The sequence below is a fragment of the Diachasmimorpha longicaudata genome, chromosome 4 (assembly GCF_034640455.1).
Source record: "Diachasmimorpha longicaudata isolate KC_UGA_2023 chromosome 4, iyDiaLong2, whole genome shotgun sequence".
NCBI lineage: Eukaryota > Metazoa > Arthropoda > Insecta > Hymenoptera > Braconidae > Diachasmimorpha > Diachasmimorpha longicaudata.
In genome coordinates, this window is record NC_087228.1 from 1,199,527 (window position 1) to 1,222,066 (window position 22,540).

The 22,540-nt window shown below is 39.9% G+C and overlaps 1 protein-coding gene across 2 annotated transcripts in view; it reads left to right on the forward strand.

Moving 5' to 3' along the window:
• The first annotated feature begins 236 nt into the window (after window positions 1–236).
• Window positions 237–22,540, forward strand: part of LOC135161339 (uncharacterized) — a 41,260-nt gene continuing 18,956 nt past the window's right edge. The window contains exon 1 of one of the 2 annotated variants that reach the window (XR_010298766.1): window positions 237–351. The gene's annotated coding sequence lies outside the window, so the exon portion shown is untranslated. The remainder of the gene's footprint in view (window positions 352–22,540) is intronic. The other variant, XM_064118816.1, reaches the window with a different exon arrangement.

The window sequence follows — 22,540 nt, forward strand, 5'->3', positions numbered from 1 at the left end:
CTAATTAGCTAATTACTATAAAATATGGATTAGAAGCAATAAGTTAAGAAAAATAATAATAAAGAAAGAAACCTGTAATATTTAAGAGTTTTGAATATGTCGCGCCCTGGTCCCGCGAAAGATAGTACGCGTTGCCACCACCGCGCCAGCGCTGCATGGGCGAATCCGCAAAATTCCTCACCGCGACGCAATAGGTACGAGCGGGGACACGAGGTTCCGCCATTAGAGTCCCTGTTGCACCGTGACACGCTCAACATCGTTTCCGAGGAACTTCTGAGAGAAATCGTCCTGGAAAATCCCACGTCACCCCAATCAGTGGAGAAATCGACCCAAGGCGACTCTCCAGAGATGGTAAGTACCAGTGCATATATTACAGTGGTGTTACCGCGGGAAATGAGTGCTGAATCCTCGAGTTAACCTGCGTGGCTCGAAATTGCGTCGCTACTTCACACCAAGGACGCCAACGACAGGACCAGCGATTTGGAGATCGAGAACCTTCCAAACGCCTGAAAACGTTACCTTAGTTTCTAAGAACCAATATGTTACTTTAAGTTTTTGACAGATAAAAAAAAGATTTAGATCAAGGAGGACAAATAAGGCGTCTCACCAATGCGATTGACGCAGCTACCTTTTTCTGCTACCTCATCGTGTTATCTATGCTACCTATGCTACCTGATATTTCTCCAAACCCCGGGGGTTTTAGGAGAAAATCACCCTATCTCTTTGTTGCGGTTTAGTTCCCTCATAATTGTTAAAAGTGTGGAATTCCGGTCGGGCATGGAGACGCTATCTTTTTGTTATGATGATTAAAATTTACGGTTGGAATTCCCACTAAATAAAATAGATGAGAGGTGTCGAACCTGGTCCATATTTAAAAATCAAGCTACCTAGAATCGGAAATAGTCGCTGTCGAATTTGGGCAGGAAAGCGGGCGATATCGGTGAACGATACAAATGGCGGTACAAACGGTGCATTTGACGAATTATCGGCGACTTGAATTAATTGCGCACGTTGAACGTGACCAATTCGTTATTTGAAGTACCAAAAATGAGTCTCCAATCCACGAAGCGGTATCGTTATGCGCTCATTCACATAGTTTATTGTAATTCATCAAATTAATCGACAGCTATCTTAATTCGTTAATAGTTCTCGTTACGGAGCAGTTCCGTTCCGAGGGAATTAGTTATTAAAATCGCGAGCTACCTATTGTTGAAATGCTTTGATAACCACCCTCGCTCTGAAAAGTCCGGTAAGCTACCTATCTCGCTCTCTCTCGGTTTCACGCTACCTGTACCTCTTCTCTCTCTCAGATTCGTGTCTAATCCCGGACTCGTCACCCACGTGACCAGGTTAAAGAGGAATATTTTGAGTAAATTCCGTAGCCAAATAAATTCGCAAGGGATCCCATTAATTATTTATTTCTAAGGAGCCCGGACCTCCTAGACTGGATTGTTGTCATTTTATATAAGTTAAATTATGAGGATTAAACCATTTATCGTACATTATTAGCCTACGCCGTTCCTTATCTAGAATTAAAGATGAGATTATCGATTTCGATTCTGATCATGGGTTTTCATTGTTCTTGTTTTTCTCGTCCACGAATCCACACCTCTCTCCACGACCCACACACTTGGTGCCTGTATAGTGAGAGTCTTTAGTCGATATCAAAAAGAAAAAGAGGTGATATTCTTCGTACTGTCCTAGTGATATGGAGATGTACGATGTGCAGTTAGTGTAGCCGCATCTTTGCTGAGTTACGGCGGACGAATCAGCCGTTTTGGCAAGTATGCGATACATTTGTTATATAATAAAGTTTACAAGAAAGACGCCTCTCTTTTCCGAGAATCCAAGCTTGACCGCTCCCGAAAGCGATTTTTGCGAGGTCTTAGATCTGGGTAATGTGGAGTATGTACAAATACATGAACATTCTTGTAATCCTAGAGATATAAAGAATACTACAATAATAATTACCACCTTGTTGTGTACTCTAGCGACCGTTTATATCAATTATATCATCAAGCACGGATGATTAGGGTAGAAACTAAAAATTGATTGTCTGGTCATTCGTGCAGAGATAATCAATAAGTTGTGTCAAAAGAAATCATGGCGTTCATAACATGTTTTCAAGTGCTTTCAAGTTTTGGGTTCCAATGACATGCTTCATTGATAAATTCGATGATTTCCGAATGGAGTTACTGTCAGATTATTTTAAACTTGGCAGGAACAGATTGAAGAAATTAAAAGAAATTGCATAATTAATAAGGACCATTTTTTCGCATTAGTTTTTATTTATTGCATGCATAGTATCGATATATAATGTTCGGAAATTCTCACTACAATGACGTATGCACTCTACAATGCATTCGGCCGAGTCTTCGTTTTAGTCCCATATTTTTAATATAAAAATTTCCGTGAAAATAAGTTTCGAAATGAAACTCATCGAAGAAAAAATTGTGCTCACCTGAGAAATTCCAATTGTTTATTATTAATTGAAAAATGCCCGTTTTATTAAGACCTTGAAAATATTTTTTCGCGTCACATTTGTTTGTTGCGTCCCGTATATTTTACCGCTCATTCCCCTTCGCACTATAACGAAATAATCAGCGGCAACTGCTATCCCCTCCATAACGTCGTTAGACAATGACGCAGTGAGGCTCGGAGCACTGAGCTCATTCTAAATCGTGCACATCACCTATACATCACGAACAGGAGAACACGGAATGCTCAGTATATAGCTATATACGCCCATAGTTCGATCTCCGTCCGAGGTTCGCTCGAACGTGATGCGCAATATTCGGAGCTAATCCGAGCGGCGTTTAAGCTCCATCGATGTAGACACTGTCGCTCGATACCGAGAGCTCTACCTACGTTACCGACCGCTTGATGAGTGGGCTCGCGCGCACGCAATCAAGTGAAACATGGCAATGTCGCACTTCCGATGATGATAGTTACAACTCGATTTCCGGTAGATCTCATGTGTTTACTGAACGTGCATTTTTCGACATCAATATGAATCATGGATTCAGAGCTACTCAACAGAAGCTCCGATAATAGATCTCACCGACTCACCAATAGTCGTTCAATCAATGGAGAATACATCACCTTGTTTCCTGCACTTAGGAACAATTCTGCAAAATTTGTGGAATATGTGAGAATGACCGTCCAAACGTTTGATTATGTTTTGTCAAATAGTAGTCCGTCGCTGGTGAAAAATTGGTGTAACCTACACTCCCAACCAATTATGCCGGAGAAACGATTGGTTCTCACTCTCAGGTAACTCTCCAATGCTGATTCAAGGGATTTATTTTGAAATAAACAAGTTCAATTCTGATTCCATTTTCGGAATCTAAAATTATTCATTTTTTTTCTCAAGTGATTATTTTATTTTTCCCCGTTTAAAAGTCGATGTTGATTTTAATGAAAAAATTTTGCAACGATCCATTCAATGTCTAAAGTTTCGTGTAAAATTTTCATCGTGAGCTAACCGATCTTTGTTGGAGAAATAAATTCTTTGCTTAGTCAAGAACTTCAGACAGCAATTGACTGTTTGTTTTTACATTTTATCATATTCAATGTTGTTGAAGGAATTAACCGACAATAATAATAACAAAAAGTCTTTAACAATCGACTGTCTAAAGCTCGGGTTGTGGCAGAAAATGCGTTCTCTCTGACTAGCCAAAAATGGCGTATTTATTATACCAACATAGAGAAAAGTTCAGAAACTGTAAATCTAATAATTAAAACCACATGTTTATTGCACAACGTGATCATCGATTTGGAGCACCATAATACTGTTGAAAGTGGAATTGCAGAGAACTCAATCGATAATGATGATGCTCTTATACAAGCTGTTAAGGCTGGAAATATCCGCGATGAACTTGTACGACATTTTACCATCTAAGCGTTAAGTTAAATAACAAGCTGGTTTGGAAGTAGCTTAATAAACTGCCGTCGACAACTTCCCTCTGAAGCTTGATGGCACCCCAAATAAGGCGTAACATGGTGCAAATATAATAGAATTCAAATAATAAAGTGTATAAGAATAATGAATTTGCTTCATGAAGGTAATCGAAATAAAAGCAATACCTATAATTTAACGGTGCTTCATTTTTTATATATGGCAGACAGCATTAAATATAGGAATAATACATTTCATAATGCTCTAAAGTCCATCGGAAACGGCAGAAGGTTTTTTCCATCTTATCAAGAATACTATCGATAAATAATAACAAAATCTTAAGATTGCTATGAAACACGTTTAAACTTTCAAGAAACTAAACAAGTGTCATTTTTTCTTATTCACATTTCGATGTGAATAACAAAAAATCGGAAATTTAATGTACTCGAGAAATTAATTCGTCTACAAAACATCTCCTATCTCCCAAAAAATAGTGCTAAACATCTGGAAAAAAAAATTAGGTGTCCCATCAGGAACCCGATTTACTTTGTTGGTTCAGTAGTTAAATGTCACTGGCTAAAGGTTTGTCGGTTGCAGAATCTCGAGCAGTTTGACAACCCACATGCAGATTCTCTTTGTTCATCTCAAGCCCATGCTGCGTGATGGGTGCCGTAGGAACGGAAGAATGCTCCTCAGATTCCGGCCTTTGTTTTGCGACAGGATCAAGTATAGAAAAAGGCTGGATTGGTAGAGTTTGGCTTGTGATCGTAGCAGAGTTGGCAGTAGTGGACGGATGAAAATTAGATGGAGGCATTGGTCTTGGAATGCCAGTATCGCCGTACCACTCCTGATTGCCTAGGGAATACAGCTGGCGTGGTGAACGATATGGAGGATATTGCTGCTGGTACATATGATGATCCCACTTGCAGGGGGACTGACGAGGATATGCATACCGGTCGTACCCAAGTCGCATCATTTCGTTATTGCGATATTCGAGTTCCCGTTCTTTCGGTGTGGGCTCATACTTCTGTTCCTTCTTCATATATGAATTGCGCTGAAGGGATGGCCGAGGTGAATATGACCTAATGATCTGGCAGTCATCATCTTCATTCCACAATTCTCTTTTCCTGTTTGCTCGCCTAGAAGTATATGGTGTGTGAATAAGTCTTTCCCGTTTTTTTCAAATTTTGAGCCTTTATTGTGAAAAAATGGTTACAAATGAATTATTGAAAGTATTGGCCATCGCTAGCTACAACTTTTTCCCCTCTTTCTGGCAACATGCGAATCCCGTTGCGAAAAAATTCGACCGGTTTGGCCTCTATCCAGTCATCCACCCATTTTTTGGCTTCCTCGTAGGAATGGAAGTGCTGGTCAGCCAGGCCATGCGTCATCGATTTGAAGAAATGGTAATCAGACGGAGCAATGTCTGGACAATACGGCGGGTGGGGTAGGACTTCCCATTTGAGCGTTTCTAAGTATGTTTTCACCGGCCGTGCAACATGTGGGCGAGCATTGTCATGCTGCAAAATAACTTTGTCGTGGCTGTCGGAGTATTGTGGACGTTTTTCTCGCAGTGCGCGGCTCAAACGCATCAATTGTCGTCGATAGACCTCGCCTGTGATCCTTTCATTCGGTTTCAGAAGCTCATAGTAAACCACACCTACCTGGTCCCACCATATACAGAGCATGAGCTTGGCGCCATGAATATTTGGCTTGGCCGTCGATGATGATGCATGGCCGGGTAGTTCCCATGATTTTCTTCGCTTCGGATTATCGTAACGGATCCACTTTTCATCGCCAATCACGATACGATGCAGAAAACCCTTTCTTTTATGTCGCTGAAGCAGCTGTTCGCAAGTGAAAAAACGCCGTTCGACGTCTCTCAGCTTCAGTTCGTACGGCACCCAATTTCCTTGCTTTTGGATCATTCCCATGGCTTTCAAACGCTTGGAAATGGTTGTTCGGTCAATTCCCAATGCTTCAGCAAGTTCTTCTTGCGTTTGACACGAATCTTCATCAAGCAAAGTCGCCAATTCTTGATCTTCAAAGATTTGCGGCCGCCCGGAAGGCTCCTTGTCTTCCACGTCGAAATCACCACTTTTGAAGCGTCGAAACCATCCGCGAACACTTGAATCATCGACACAACCTTCTCCATAGGCTTCCTGAAGCAATCGATGCGCCTCGGTAGCAGATTTCTTCAAATTGAACCAATAAAGTGAAACTTCCCGCAAATGACGTCGACTCGGCTCAAATTTCGACATTTTCACGATATCAAAAATTTATGATGCGAAAGAATTTCAACTAATGTGTTAGTGTAGAATGGTTGACAGATGAATAAGCTTTGATTATGACATATGTAACTGTGGGTTTGAGCAGGTGATTGAAGTAGATGCACGCCAGTGTGATGGTCAAAATATTTTATTTAACTCCTCCAGGATACAGCGAGTTGAATATGTCCAAGGTAGATCGGGGAGTAGTGTATCCGAGGTAGGTTGAGGAACGACTGTGTAGTGTGGAAAAGTGTGCGGAAAAGTGTGGGCGTGCGAATGTTGGGAAACAGGAGAGGGGATGCCAGGGATCTCGACTGTGATTGGCTCGCCATCGTATTCTCGACACGTGACGTCGTGATGCCGGCCAAGTGCACAGGAAGGTTGGGTTTTTCTTGGGACAGTTCTGGGGTGTTCCCCGGATTTATATGGTAGGGATGGCGTCGGTCGGGTAGGTAATTTAGGCTAAGTGTTTTTAGGAATCCTGTCTAGGAAGTCTAGACAGGATTGGGGAATGCCAGGGTGTAGTGGCAACATAGTCACCACATAACCATTGAATACTCGCACAGTATTGGTGGCAGCATCTCTTACAAAAAACGGGAAAGACTTATTCATACACCTTATAGTTAGCGAACTGTCTGCAGATCCGGAGTCATTTATGGACTTCCACGTCGCATTTTTGTAGGCGTACTTGAATATTCCCTGGGACACATCATTACGGCAGAGCAAAATATCCTCTTTGCTGACTTCACGTAATGTTAGTAGCAGGGTTTCGAAAAATGTCATATTGTGTTTATCGTGTTTCAGTAAAGTCCTCTCACGTACATTGCCTGTTGAAGATTTTTCCAACAATGCGCATTTCTCATTATGCACACGTAAAATCTCCTCAGCGATTTCGCAATGTTTCTTCGACATTTTCCGATCGACTTCCTCACAGGATGTTCCCTCAATCACGGTGTTGACCAGCTGCGGCTTGACGTCAAAAACGGAATTCAAATTTCCAGTAGATAAATTGGGGAGAGCCGAACTGCCTAGAAATGCCAGCGACTGGTAGTAGGGCCAAGATGATTCGTAGATATCCTCTAAACTGTCACCCGATCGATGGAGCTGAACACGAGCATGTTCACTTTTCAATTTCTTCATCAGAGTTTTCCACTTATTTTGTGCCTGTATTTCTGTACAGAGAAAAATACAACTATCATTCCGAAAAAAATTGTAGTCGGATATTCTCCCATCATAATAAGTTATTGTAAATAATTAATAGCTCCAAAATTTTTTCGCGTTCGTGTCCTCCAATATCTACGTTTCATCAAGTCTTCTTACTATTTAGTGTTTGATGTATTAGTGGAAGCGGACCACCATGTTATCATTGTGAAACGATGCGACCCAAGCAACATGAAGAAAATCGAGGTGACTTTGACATAATTTTCTCATGATGAAATTCAATTTGCCTTTAAGGCCTAATAACCGACATGTAGGACCTCATGACCTCTGATGTGATTGCAAAAACATCAATTTTTATGATTTTGAGAAGAGGTTACTCGTGCCCCCGTGCAGGTTATGAAATTATTAGATATTCAAAAATCATGAAATATGAAAAAAGAAAAGGCTTACCGATAAAATAGAACAAAAATCTGGGGATAAAATAAAACTAAAATAAATATAGCCTAATGAAAAAATGAAGTATTACGAGATTCTTACAGTAAATGGTAATTTTATTTAATAAACATTTATTTACATGATATGAAAATTCGATATTAGTATCAAGTTGCCACAATTTCAATATTTTCATCTGTGGCTTCAATAATAGTTATATTCGATTTTTCCTCTGCGGGTATTACTGTGACGATTGGTCGATGATAACTAAAGTACGTTACAAAAGTATTGGATGAACCACCATCAAGATATCTCACAAATACAGCATCTATTGTTGTTCCATATTTAGTAGTAGATTCTTTTGGATCGTTATTGATTTGCCATTGAAATTCTTTTTGAAGAAATGTCATTAATGGCATTGATTCAGCTCTTGCAAAATTTACATTGAAATATGCAGCTAAAAATAATGGTAGTTTATGTTTATTCGTTTTAAGAATTATTGAACCTGTTTGAATATAAGGAAATAACCTTTCATGTAAAAATGAAATGATATGATCCATTTTGTTATTAGGTGAAATGTATATTACAATCATAATTAATTCACTTCCGTCTTGTAGTTTAACATGTGAAGAACACATATCTCCAATAGATGCAATAGTTTAAAATAGTCTGGTACTATTCGATTAATAAAGTCTTACACAACATTGATAGTATGCCTTGTGTTTAACTGATCAGGGTGACGTCCAGTTTCAATAATAATATTTTGTGATCCTTCTGATGATTGTTAGGAACTGAAATATTAAAAAAAATATGATATTAAAATACACAAAAAAAAAAAAATTTCAAGTGTGGCTTCAATATACTCATGAACTCAAATGTTAGTTAATTATTGCAATATATGACTAAATATTTGCAAATATAAATTTTATTAATAAATTTTTCTATATTAATTCCTTCATGAATAATAAAAGAATACTTAATTGAAGATAATATTAATATAATTTATATACATTATTAATATGATTAATATGAATATAATTAATTAAATATAAAAATATAATAATTACATTTATGGAGACTTGAAAAATACGATCTACTTACTGATGACTTGGTAGTATACCATAGTGTAGTTTCACTTTCATAGCATAAGGTTGATCACTTTGATCTTCTGAGTTATCACTGTCACACATATTTTATTGTCAAAAATTAAAATGAAAAATTAAATAAACCGCAGGTTATGTGTACCGTAGTAAACAACAACGTCGAACTGAGTGAGAAGCCACACCGTACACTCTACTACACAGAATATAGCTAGGCATACTTTAGTATAGCGTGGAGATTGCTCGCCACGGCAAGTATCGCCACGCCAACGATTCAGTTTAGGAGTGCGCCTATAGATGTTTCACATCAAAATTCGACAAGCCGGGCCTTCAGAGCATTCAATAGATGCATGTTAAAGGATACCGGCCAAGCAAAATATCAACTGCGTACCTCAAATGTAACGTGCAAAAGCCTTCCTCTACATTTTATAACGTCCTGAAGAGAAACCATGACTCTACTTACTGGATACACGGATATTGGCAGCAACCTTATCCCACTCGGTGCCGACGAAAACCTTGAAACGATTGTCACTAAGTAATTTGTTCCAAATGCCTGGTCTACGGTGCACTTCTTCAAAAAGCTGAGGAACTTTACTCTCATCCATTTCCAGCCATGGACTGTCGATAAACATATGAGATCTAACGGCCATCGAGTTGCAACTGTCATCATCGGAAGTGCGACAGTGCCATGTTTCACCCGATTGCGTGCGCGCGAGCCCACTCATCAAGTGGTCGGTAACGTGGGTAGAGCTCTCGGTATCGAGCGACAGTGTCTACATCCATGGAAATTAAGCGCCGCTCGTGCGCGATCGAAGTTGATCGGATCAGCTCGGAATATTGCGCATCACGTTCGAGCGAACCTCGGACGGAGAGCGAACTATGGGCGTATATAGCTATCTACTTCGCATTCCGTGTTCTCCTGTTCGTTATGTATAGGTGATGTGCACGATTTAGAATGAGCGCGGTGCTCCAAGCCTCACTGCGTCATTGTCTAACGACGTTATGGAGGGGATAGCAGTTGTCGCTGATTATTTCATTATAGTGCGAAGGGGAATGAGCGGTAAAATATACGGGACGCAACAAACAAATGTGACGCGAAAAAATATTTTCAAGGTCTTAATAAAACGGGCATTTTTTAATTAATAATAAACAATTGGAATTTCTCAGGTGAGCACAATTTTTTCTTCGATGAGTTTCATTTCGAAACTTATTTTCACGGAAATTTTTATATTAAAAATATGGGACTAACACGAAGACTCGGCCGAATGCATTGTAGAGTGCATACGTCATTGTAGTGAGAATTTCCGAACATTATATATCGATACTATGCATGCAATAAATAAAAATTAATGCGAAAAAATGGTCCTTATTAATTATGCATTTTCTTTTAATTTCTTTAATCTGTTCCTGCCAAGTTTAAAATAATCTGACAGTAACTCCATTCGGAAATCATCGAATTTATCAATGAAGCATGTCATTGGAACCCAAAACTTGAAAGCACTTGAAAACATGTTATGGACGCCATGATTTCTTTTGACACAACTTATTGATTATCTCTGCACGAATGACCAGACAATCAATTTTTAGTTTCTACCCTAATCATCCGTGCTTGATGATATAATTGATATAAACGGTCGCTAGAGTACACAACAAGGTGGTAATTATTATTGTAGTATTCTTTATATCTCTGGGATTACAAGAATGTTCATGTATTCGTACATACTCCACATTACCCAGATCTAAGACCTCGCAAAAATCGCTTTCGGGAGCGGTCAAGCTTAGATTCTCGGAAAAAAGAGGCGTCTTTCTTGTATACTTTATTATATAACAAATGTATCGCATACTTGCCAAAACGGCTGATTCGTCCGCCGTAACTCAGCAAAGATGCGGCTACACTAACTGCACATCGTACATCTCCATGTCACTCCAACAGTACGAAGAATATCACGTCTTTTTCTTTTTTATATCGACTAGAGACTCTCACTATACAGGCACCAACTGGGCAACCGCGCAGTCCCGTACCCTCGTAATCCACATTTCCGAGTAAGGTTTTCGAATTTCGTTTTGTCGTTAGTGGTTCTTGGGGATAATTACTAATCATTTTTTGATTAAAGTCTGGTTTATCCGCGGTTCGTCGATTCCGCGTAATCAAAAATCGGCTGGCGCCGTAAATCATTTAAGAGAGGACACTTGAGCTGCTAATTTTCCCCGAGATCCCGATTATGTGTTGAGTTTTTGGCGTTACGGATTTGTCGGATTACGAGAACGAAGGTAATGGTTTGGCCAGGTTTATGGATAATCGAGTCATTTGGATGTTAGGGTACCGAGTTTTCGCCGAGGCCACAGGAAAACCGTTACAAACTATAGCGACAATGTGGTCGATATTTAAATGCGCATGCGTCAAGGGACACATTTTGGCTAGCCCAGCGCATGCGAGGGGGGTGGGGCAACAAGTTGCATGAGGCTCACCGATCACTCTTCGCCCGGCAGCGACAATATTCGCACCATAATTTTGTTATTGTATCCTAATTTGCGTTATTCGACATATTTTGTATTTGTGTGGAAAGAGTCGATCTCCGAGGACTTTGTTAATTAAACGGACAGGGTACTGTCGACATATTTTGTAAGTAAAATGATTATTAATATTGTTGCCTTGAATTTTTCTTTCTCTCTCTCTGTTTATTTTCTGTAATTCTGAGGGTCTTCCAACTTCCACGCTCTGAGCATTGTCCATCGTTGTTGGTTCCCTTTAAACCAACTGACGCCCGAATAAACGGTTTAATTGCTTCAATTATTGATTCGACGATTTAGTTGTCGAACCCTTGAGCCCTGGCAGCCCCTGACCCAGGCCGCACCAGGTGAAGGCCTTCAGCCAATTTATAATAATCTTTGAGCACTAATTAATTAATATTTATCGACATTTATTTAACTAGAATAGGCCTTGTCTCAGGGTCAGCACTCAATATAACGTCATACTCACTTTTACACGTGGCCCCCTGTAACGTTCCCCCCATGCAGCCTAATACTTCAGAGGTCAACATAGAACTCATGCAGCTTAATAAATATGGCCACATCCATATTAAGACATGCAGAATGCAGATAGATAGGACGATCCATTACTACGGAATGTACTCACACGTCTCCGTTGTAGAAAACTACCGGCGCGAATACTACGTGGAATTGGAACCACATGAATGCGAAAACCTTCACGAATCAAACTCTTTTCGGATAGCATTCAATATCGTAATACACGGTGTTCAGATTTAAATCTGAAGACGGGGGGCAATCAGCCTCGTCGGCCAAATTCGGTTGACCTCGGGTCACCGACGAGACTGGCTGACCCATTCGTCACATCAGCCTCAGTCTTCGTCTTCTTTTGCCAGTGGAACGATCCATACGTCCAAGTCTTTAGTGTCTTTTTGTACTAATTCATCTCCGGTTAATTTCACCATTTGTTATATCCACCCACCGGTCGGACAGTTAACCCAACGGTGTTTCAGTTGTAATTTACCGGTAATTACCATTGTTTAGTTATTTTTTAATAAACGCCAAAAAACCCAATCACCTTTCTAATTATTCTCCCCATAAAAAATCCCGCCCCCAACCACGTCCATCGGAAAATTATCCTAATCCCAAACACACGGACTCGTTAAAGATGTCACCAACAGTAGGCCAATTACATTAGCAGGAAGAACCTCACCCAACGGCGGATGCAAGGAAACTCAATATAGCGACCCGTTTGGCACTTGGGACGATGTCGTCGTACATGCAATAGCACGCATCTACTACACCTCTTATTCCACCACCATCGAATTCGAAACTAATAAAGTAAACCGGGTTTCCGAGGCTAAATGCGATTTTCTGAAAGGCACCTGTACAGACTCTACCGGAACACAAGCGTTCTGGTCTTTAAAACCCCAAAACAACTGCAACTTTGAAAGCTACAGCACCTTATACCGCGGGAGAGCAAACAAAGTAGAGGCGACCGAATCGGACCCCCCAACATATACAGGGTGTCCCAGAATTGCACGTCCAGACTTTAAACTTAAGTTGAGGGTGAAATTCTGGATCGAAAAGTCCTGAGCGACTTTTTGATCAGACGCACCCTCTTCAACTTATTCAGGGTTGAAGTTGGACGAATCAGGGGCGTGAAATACCCGGTCGCACGACGGTGAGGAAAACGTTCGAGTGTGGTGGTGTCCCCACCATACGGTACTACTCTCCTGCGGTGGCAGAAAGAGATGACTGGCGGCGGTGGGTACGAGGAAGGGGAGGGAAATGAAAAATATGAACACCAAAAAAAAAATCATCAGCGATTGTTTATCTTTTTTCTCCTTCGCTGAAAGAAAAAATGAAAATCTCATACAGGGCCAATGAAGCTTTAGAAAATTAAATCGTCGGGTTTTTTTTTCCAGCGCTGTAATTTTCAACGCTGTTTTTTTCTCCTTTTCGATTAGATTAAGAGATTTAATGGGCCTCAATCGATGGGGAATTTATTCCTCCATCGAATGCCCTTGGTTTCATCCCTTGGCATTAATCAGGGCAGGAGTAAATAATTTTTATGTAGCGGGCGAGTGTTCATTTTTTTCATTTCCCTCCCCTTCCTCTTACCCACCGCCGCCTGTCATCTCTTTCTGCAGCCGCAGGGGAATAGTACGGTATGGTGGGGACACCACCATACTCGTATGTTTGCCTCACCGTCGTGCGACCGGGTATTCCACGCCCCTGATTCGTCCAACTTCAACCCTGAATAAGTTGAAGAGGGTGCGTCTGATCAAAAAGTCGCTCAGGACTTTTCGATCCAGAATTTCACCCCCAACTTGAGTTTACAGTCTGGACGTGCAATTCTGGGACACCCTGTATAGTTTCCACTGCAGACTACTCCTTCTCATTAGAACAAAGATCTAAAAATTCGATTTGCGGATATTCTCTCATCCAGACCGAAATCCCAAAACTAGTTATTATGGAGAGTGCACCGGGTAACACATTCGCAACCAACAAAATTATCGACCCCGAAAATACTGACTTGATGCAATATATCAACGCAAAAATCATATACGTAGAACGACATCTACCCACACAAATCCAGAAATTATAGCACCACATGCGACTCAGTCAGTGCGAAACCCAAAGGAACTCCCTAATGAACACTTTAGTATTAGCACCGTTCGCACCCGAGATGTTTGCCTACAACATCATGAAAGAACCCGGCTACCACTCGATAACCACAGGCGAACTCGTCTCAATAGTCAAATGCACTCCGGTCCCCGTCATACTACGGAAAAGTCAAAACTGTTACTTAGAAATTCCCATCTCGTATAATAACGAAAGCTATTACTTAACCGGAACTTCACGAATGCTCGTCCGCCAAGGAACCGTTGTAGACTGCCACTCAGCAATCCCCACGGTCTTGAATATTGACGGTAGCTGGTACACTATGAACCCAGAACTTTTCAAAGCTCCAACACCAAAAATCCTGAATCCTTCCAAACCCATTACATGGTAATACGAAAAAATTCTCAACTTGGCCACCAGTTGGATTTATAGCAACGCGGACATGGAAAGATTACGAGATAGACTCTTATCTAAAGCAGAAACCCCGGCAATGGTGAGCAATATTCTACGTGCGGCTAACGGCTACCAACTACCAGAAGGCACAATTTCTATGAGTAATTTTCTAGATCGGGAAATGCCAGAAGAGATGACCGACTCATCAATCCAAAAAGCCTGGAACGGATTGAAAACTTTCGGCAATATAGTATCAGTTGTAATTGACATTGTAACCATCATTCAAGTAATCATCGGACTCATTAACGTATTCATTCATGGTTATACACTACATAATGCTTTTGGATGCAGCACCCGCCTTCTTGGAGCCCTATGTGGTTCCATCACCCACTTTTTAATTTATAAAAGGGGAAATAGAATATCCGAAAATAACACACTGATGTACACGGAAATGCAACCCTACCGCAAATCTACTGACCCTGTAACTCCATCCGGATTCCTGATCGAACAATCAAAAGCTAACACGAGCACTATTGACACCTCTCTTCTTGCAAAAGCACGTAAAACGCTGAACACTTAGAGAAAGAAATGTAACAAGTATGTAACTAACTCCAGAGGCAGCTTCGAAACCCTTTGCTTCCGAAATTTCTTCTGTTTCAAGACACGACCCCTTTGAACGTACCTCAGCGGAACGTACAACGGTCCTCTGTTATATGAGTCTTCTCTTCTTTATGTATGCCGCAGCGAAACGAACACTACACGATGGTGGAACCACTGAACATTAACAGGGACTCTCTACCAGAATCTTCATGTAATGAACAGCTACTATCCATCTCAACGGCAACACCAGCCATCTCAACAGAAACGCAAGTCAACATCTCAAGAATAAGGAAACAGAAGAACAAAAGAAACCGGAGGGGTAAACACAGGAATAAGAAAAGAAATAGGGGCAGCAAGTACTCCCGAAAACCAAAACTAAACACGAACCCCACCCGATTCCCAAAACCACCTCCGCAAATACCACTACCCGCCCAACATTTGACGCATCTTCGTAACCAATTGACTTCCGACCCACCCCCGTTAACATCAGAACATTCTTCGCAAGCCATACGAGTTGGCACTGAACAACTTGGTAGGGCAGCAGATAATAAGCAGAATGCACGTTATATTCTCAAAATCGCAGAATACTCCATTAGAGAAAGAAGTGTGTTTAATTTATGAGGTTCCGGGGATGATTTGGGCCGGATGGGGGGGTGGGTGAGGAAGTTCCGGGGAGGTCAATAACCGTGCACGAGATGGTTGTTGATGAGCCGGGTTTTATTTGTAAAACTTATACACCATTATGCATTCCGTGTTGTTAAAAACTCCGTTAATATAATGGACTGTATTTTCCCGAGAGATAAATTCTCGATTCTAACCCCGTTGGTTATCCCGTGAATTGCCGATAATTCCCCGTTGGAATCCCGAAAAGTTGACAACGTGTCGTTACCGGTTGATATTCGATGGTGTACTGACCACTGTAATGATCCCGAGATCGATCGTGACCTCTCGTTACAGTGGTCAAAGGTGATTGGTTATGGTCATCCTGCCGTTTGAGCGCGGGATTTTGAACAAAGTGTATGGGTTATACAAACAGATGACCCAAGATACAAAGTATACAATGGCTTAGAAACATGCAGGAAAAAGAAGGAAATAAAACCTGATGGTTCATCAAGGAATTTTGTATTGGCATATACCCCGAAATGTCTAATCCCAGTTACGGAAGTATAAAACACCCTGGAGGGTTATCGAGGAAGCTGGAAATGATGTCCCACATTTCATATATACTATTGGAATATGGGATTGAAATAAGCTACACCTTTATTCTTCACACTTTATATTTTATTTATATGGTTAGCTCAAAGTTATGCCAGGAGGTATGTTCCTCTAAAGATCCTAACGAAAGACTGAACTTCGAAATAATATTTTGGGCCTCATGGACCGAAATATTTCCATCCCCGAAAAGGTTTTTATTTTATGGCCCCATGGCCACTTCTGGTCGCCAAATGTTACTAAGTAGAACGGGTAATAAAAACTTTTCCCTCTTTTTCTACATTTGGGCCCACCATAAAATTCTAGACAATACTTAGCAGAGGAGAAAGAGTGAATTTTGTATTTGGGGAAATCCCCAAAAATTCAACACACCCCCTCAAAATTCAATCGTTCTTATTCTAACATAAATTCAAAATTTTTACTATTCAAAAACCAATCATATTATATTCTAGACTATAAGCAAAAATAAAATAAAATACCTCCTGGCAAATTTCTGGGAAACAAAATTACAAATGGTCCAGTATTCAGTGCTATGGATTAGGGGAAACCCAGTAAAACCCTAATCGACCATTAAAAATAATATAGCACAATTATATATAGACGTTACAAATAATCCTTCAGTCAATATTCATTTTTCTCCTCAATTCAATAAATTTTGGTCCAGGCAATGGTTTGGTGAACACATCTGCTAGCTGTTCTCCTGTTGAAACGTGTTTCAATGTAATTAAATTTTTATTTATTTGTTCTCGAGAAAAATGATACTTTATATCAATGTGTTTAGTTCTCTTATGATTTGTGGGATTATTGGCGATGCTGATACAACCATTGTTGTCTTCAAATATTACAATTGGATTATCAAATTTCATTTGAATACTGGTGCTTAATGATTTTAGCCATAGAGCTTCTCTTACTGCTTCGAAGAGAGCCATGTATTCTGCTTTCGTTGATGAAGCCGCGACAGACGATTGTCTCTTAGTGTTCCAACAAATGGTACAACACTCAAATAGTTGGAATATATATCCAGTAATACTTCTTCGACCATTTTCGTCGCTACCCCAGTCCGAATCCACATAGCCAACCAATAAATCCACAAAATCATTTCTTTTATATTCTAGTTTTAGATCTATTGTCCCTTTTACATATCTTAGCACTCCTTTAAGGCATTTCCACAATTCGCTATTATTTTTATTAGTATACCTGCTCAAGATGCTTATTGAAGCACTTAGGTCAGGTCTTGTGCACACCATCAGGTACATAAGACACCCTATCAAGCTTCTGCATGGTGCTTCAATACTCTGATCGGAGTTTAATGCGGTATAATCTAATTTACTTTCAAGAGGAGTTCTCACGGGATTGCAATCATTCATTTTGAATTTTTCTAAAACTGTTCTAACATATGAGCTCTGATCTAAGGTTATTCTGTCGTTCGCGCGTTGGATTCTTATACCGAGATATAATTGGATTTCTTTTAAATCGACCATTGAAAATTTTTCCATCAAGTACGTTTTAAATAGTCCCATATTTTCTATGCTACCGGTCACTACAACTAAATCATCCACGTGCAATACTACATAGATATTTTGCTCGATATTTCCATTATTTAAAACGTATATGCACGGATCTACAGGCGAATTAATAAAACCTTTTTCTTTCATAGCTTGCTCAAAAACTTGGAACCAACATCGCGCCGCTTGCTTGAAACCGTAAAGTGCTTTGTTCAGTTTACAGACCTGATTTTTCTGACTCTCAATTCCCTCCGGTACTCTCATGTAAATTTCCTCCTCTAAATTTCCATTTAAGAATGCCGTTTTTACGTCCATATGATGGATTAATAAATTAAACTGATTCGCGAAAGCTAAAATGAATCGAAAACTTGTAATTCTTGCCACGGGTGCGAACGTTTCATTATAATCTGTCAGGTACTCTTGTGAAAAACCCCGAGCAACTAGACGAGCTTTATATTTTGCTAGGTTTCCGTGTTCATCCGTTTTTATACTAAACACCCACTTGCAATCAATAACGTTTTTCCCCCTAGGCGTAGGAACTAATATCCAGGTTCGATTATTTATTAATGAATCTACTTCGGTTTGAATTGCCTCTTCCCACTGAATTCTATCACTCCTAAATTTTATTTCTTTAAATGTTTTTGGAATTCCGTGCAGTTCTGATTGAGCTGATAGGACGCAGTCTTCTGGCATATTTATTTCATTATACGTAACCGGCGGTAAATTTTTAATTCTGTCACTTCTCCTACATTCATTTTGAGGGTGGAATATTTTGTCGTCTGATATTGAACGGCACACATCTGTACAGTCACCTGACTTCTCTTGATGCTCTAACCCTTGAGGGTTGTGCATCCCTGGTGATTCTTCACCAATGTCAGGTTCTTGAGGTCCACCTCTTTGGCCCATGATATGGGTATTTTCATTTTTATTATCGCCCCTAATTGGCCTCGTTTTCTCAAAATCAAACTCATCAACTATGACATCCCGAACAGTAACTGATTTTTCTTTTTCAAAATCCCACACTCTATAGCCATTCGGTTCATATCCCAGTAGGACCCCTTTCCACGATTTCTCATCAAATTTGCCTTTCGTTAACTTATCGTGTACATAAACAGTTGAACCGAATACCTTCAAATGTTTCATCTGTGGCTTTTTCTCATGCCACATCTCGAATGGTGTCTTATCACATTTGAGAGCCCTGGTTGGTGTCATATTAACCAAATGAGTAGCAGTTAAAACTGCTTCTCCCCAAAAATCTTTTTCGAGATTCGCACCCACCACCATTGTTCTTGCTCTCTCCGTTATGGTTCTCACCATACGTTCTGCGACACCATTCAACTGTGGGGTTCTTGGGACTGTCAAGTGATATGTGATACCTCTTTCTGTACAATAGTCCTTCATCTCGTTCGACAAATATTCCCTCCCATTATCGCAATATAAATTTACCAATTTTAAGTTAAATTTAGCTTCAGCTTTTGCTACAAAATCTTTGAAAACTTTAAAAACTTCAGATTTATATTTAATTATATATGAGACACAATAATGTGTATATTGATCAATAAATAAAACAAAATAATTCTTTCCATCAATCGTAGGAGGAGTGACAGGACCCGCAACGTCAGAGTGAACTATACATAGTGGCCTTTTTATGTGTTCCCTATTCTTCTCCTTATTGAACGGTAATCGCGCCTGTTTCCCTTTAATGCATGGTTCACATAGTTTTTCATCGGGTACTATCGAACCTAAACACGCGATATCTTCGAACATGCCTTTCGATTTTAATTCGAGAAATTTCTGTTTTCCTATATGACCTAGACGTTGATGCCACAAAAGATATTCAACTTTTCTACTCACGGCGTTGGCTGTTTTTGGATCAACCTTGAATGTGATGGTAGTTCAATTTCGTATTGACTCACCGCTCATGAAGACTTTTCCATCTTTCTCTACTCTCACCCCTTCTTGATCAAAAATGATCACGAATCCTGCTGCTTGTATCCTGGCAACAGATAGAAGATTATGCGGAAGTTCTGGACAGTACAGCACATTCTCCAAAGTTCCACCGATGCCTGGATCGCTGATTACTTGAAGATTTCCTTGTTTTGTCGCTGTAATGTGTTCGTCCACCTTCGCCACTGAGATGTTGATCGGTCTATCCAACAGCTTGAACTCCCTCGCCAAATCCTCCCTGTTGATGATGTGATCGGTCGCCCCAGAGTCCAGAATAAAAGCAATATCCTTGAGGTTTATACTGGCCAGAGGTTCTCCAGCCATGAATGCGAAACGAGATGTCGCATTAGCCTCCCTGGTGTCTTCTTTTTCTGCAATATGTGCAGTATTCTTGGTCTTGTCATCTCCAGGCTTGACCCACCTTCGGTGTGAATGTACCTTTCCATGTTCTTTTTGTTTTAGGATAGTTTTTGAATAGTAATTTGCCATGAGGTGTCCACGTTTTCCACACTTGAAACAAGTTGCCAATTTTCTGTCCATTTTCATTCGGTTCCTAGAACTGAATGCCTTATAACTACTTTCATTAGCACTATTCACCACCACATTGAGAAGTTTTGCACTGGTGTCCTGTTGTTCCCTACGGCGTTTGGTTTCAAAGTCTAATAATTTAGCTTTGATACCTGCAAGAGTGACACAGTCAGGGGACAATTGCTCAATTGCTGTCACTATGCTGTCATAGGAACTAGGCAATGTAAGCAGCACATGTGCAACTTTATCCTTTTCACTTAATGTGCCACCGGATGCTAAAAATTCTTCGAAAAGCTCCTCCATCTCGGAGAAATGGTTTAATAGAGTTGTATCACTCCGTAATTTAAATGTGAGCATTTTCCTCCGAATTGACAGCTCCGTAGCCAGGCTCTTCCTTTGGTAGATGGCATCTAATCGTGAGATCAATTCTCTTGCCGTTTCTTCCCTTTTGGCGAAATGCAGCATCGAATCCGCCAAATGTGCCACTATCACTTCCTTAGCAACATTGTTGTCCTTTTGCCATTCTTCTTTTCCTGTTTTTGGAGGTTCAGATTCCAGCACTCTAATCACTCCTAATTCTGATAGTAAATATTCAACTCGCATTTTCCATGTAGTATACCGTTCTCCGTTGAACGGTTTAATATTTCTATTTGTTTTCTCCATGTTCATCAAATATTATCACTCGCACTTAATATGTCGTGTTTTTTTTTTTTTTTCATTTAAAAAAAAATGACACAGGGTGTTCTACACTTTGTTTAATTGTTTATAATTACACTGGGCCCATAACCTATTGGAATATGGGATTGAAATAAGCTACACCTTTATTCTTCACACTTTATATTTTATTTATATGGTTAGCTCAAAGTTATGCCAGGAGGTATGTTCCTCTAAAGATCCTAACGAAAGACTGAACTTCGAAATAATATTTTGGGCCTCATGGACCGAAATATTTCCACCCCCGAAAAGGTTTTTATTTTATGGCCCCATGGCCACTTCTGGTCGCCAAATGTTACTAAGTAGAACGGGTAATAAAAACTTTTCCCTCTTTTTCTACATTTGGGCCCACCATAAAATTCTAGACAATACTTAGCAGAGGAGAAAGAGTGAATTTTGTATTTGGGGAAATCCCCAAAAATTCAACATATACCATAACGCAATAAAAGAAACATAAAGAAGACTCCTGTTTAAATCAATATAATATAGAGACTATATCAATGTACTATAGTGAGACCGAATGAAAAATTATGCATATATTCTAACATGATTACATGAATATTATATCAAGTATCAAAAATATATCGATCTAAGAAAAAAAAAAGAAAAAAAAAATTTTCTTAATAAAGTAAAATATATTAATATAATATCAATTTTGCTATAAAGTATATCATTATAACCAATCCACAACTGCAACGAGAACTCGATAACAACTCCATCCATAAGTGCAAGAAAATAATACCAACCGCACTGATAACACAAAGAAGTTAGAGATTCGCTGGTACGATTTTCTCAGTTCTGAGTACACCTGATACATGCGATAGGACGATTATCGTGATCTCCGATACATCCGCTACAGTAGTTATCTAAATACCATACGAAGCCGTTATAACAATCTTTAAGGGAGGGAGAACATTTAACCAAATTGCTCATTCTGCGGCGAGCAGGCACACAGCGAACACCGTGTAGAATAGAAACTCCCTACCATAACGCGTTCACAAAGAAGGTCATCTTCTAGCCAAATACAATTGAAAATGAAAAGAAGAAGTATGAGCAAGAACTCGAAGCAAACAGTAGTAGAACAAGGGTTCCCTCAACAAGCATGGAACCTAGGGATAACAACCCCAATCACTGTGGCGGATGATTTCAATCCGCTAACGGCAAGCGTTGTCGACGACATCCTCAATCAAGATAGAGGATTTCAGGAAAACTATAGGAAATTATTTCGACAATTTAATATTCGGTTTTTTCACAGTAAAATTACGCATTTTTTTCTACGCATTAGTGGTGCCCTCACCGCCGCATTTGGAGAAACGAGGTTCGCCCAACGCGAAATTGTACTCTCAAGAAAAAAACGCTTGGGAAATGATTGCCAACTTTGGTTTACAACCTTATTGCACGAAATGACGCATGCATATTTACACGAATTACGGATCGTCACTCAGGCGGAAAATAATGAGCATTGCAGGGAGTTCCAACTCGAAGCGAGATGAATAAGCTTGGAAGCCAAATGTAAAATAGGAACGGAAACCTATGAGTTCGACCCCTTCCAAAAATTTGAATACCATTGTGAAAAATGCAAACTGACACTTTGGAGAAGAATTAGGCGAGCCCGCATAGAGGTGATGACGGTTTTGAGGACCACCAAACTTACTGTGGTGGAGA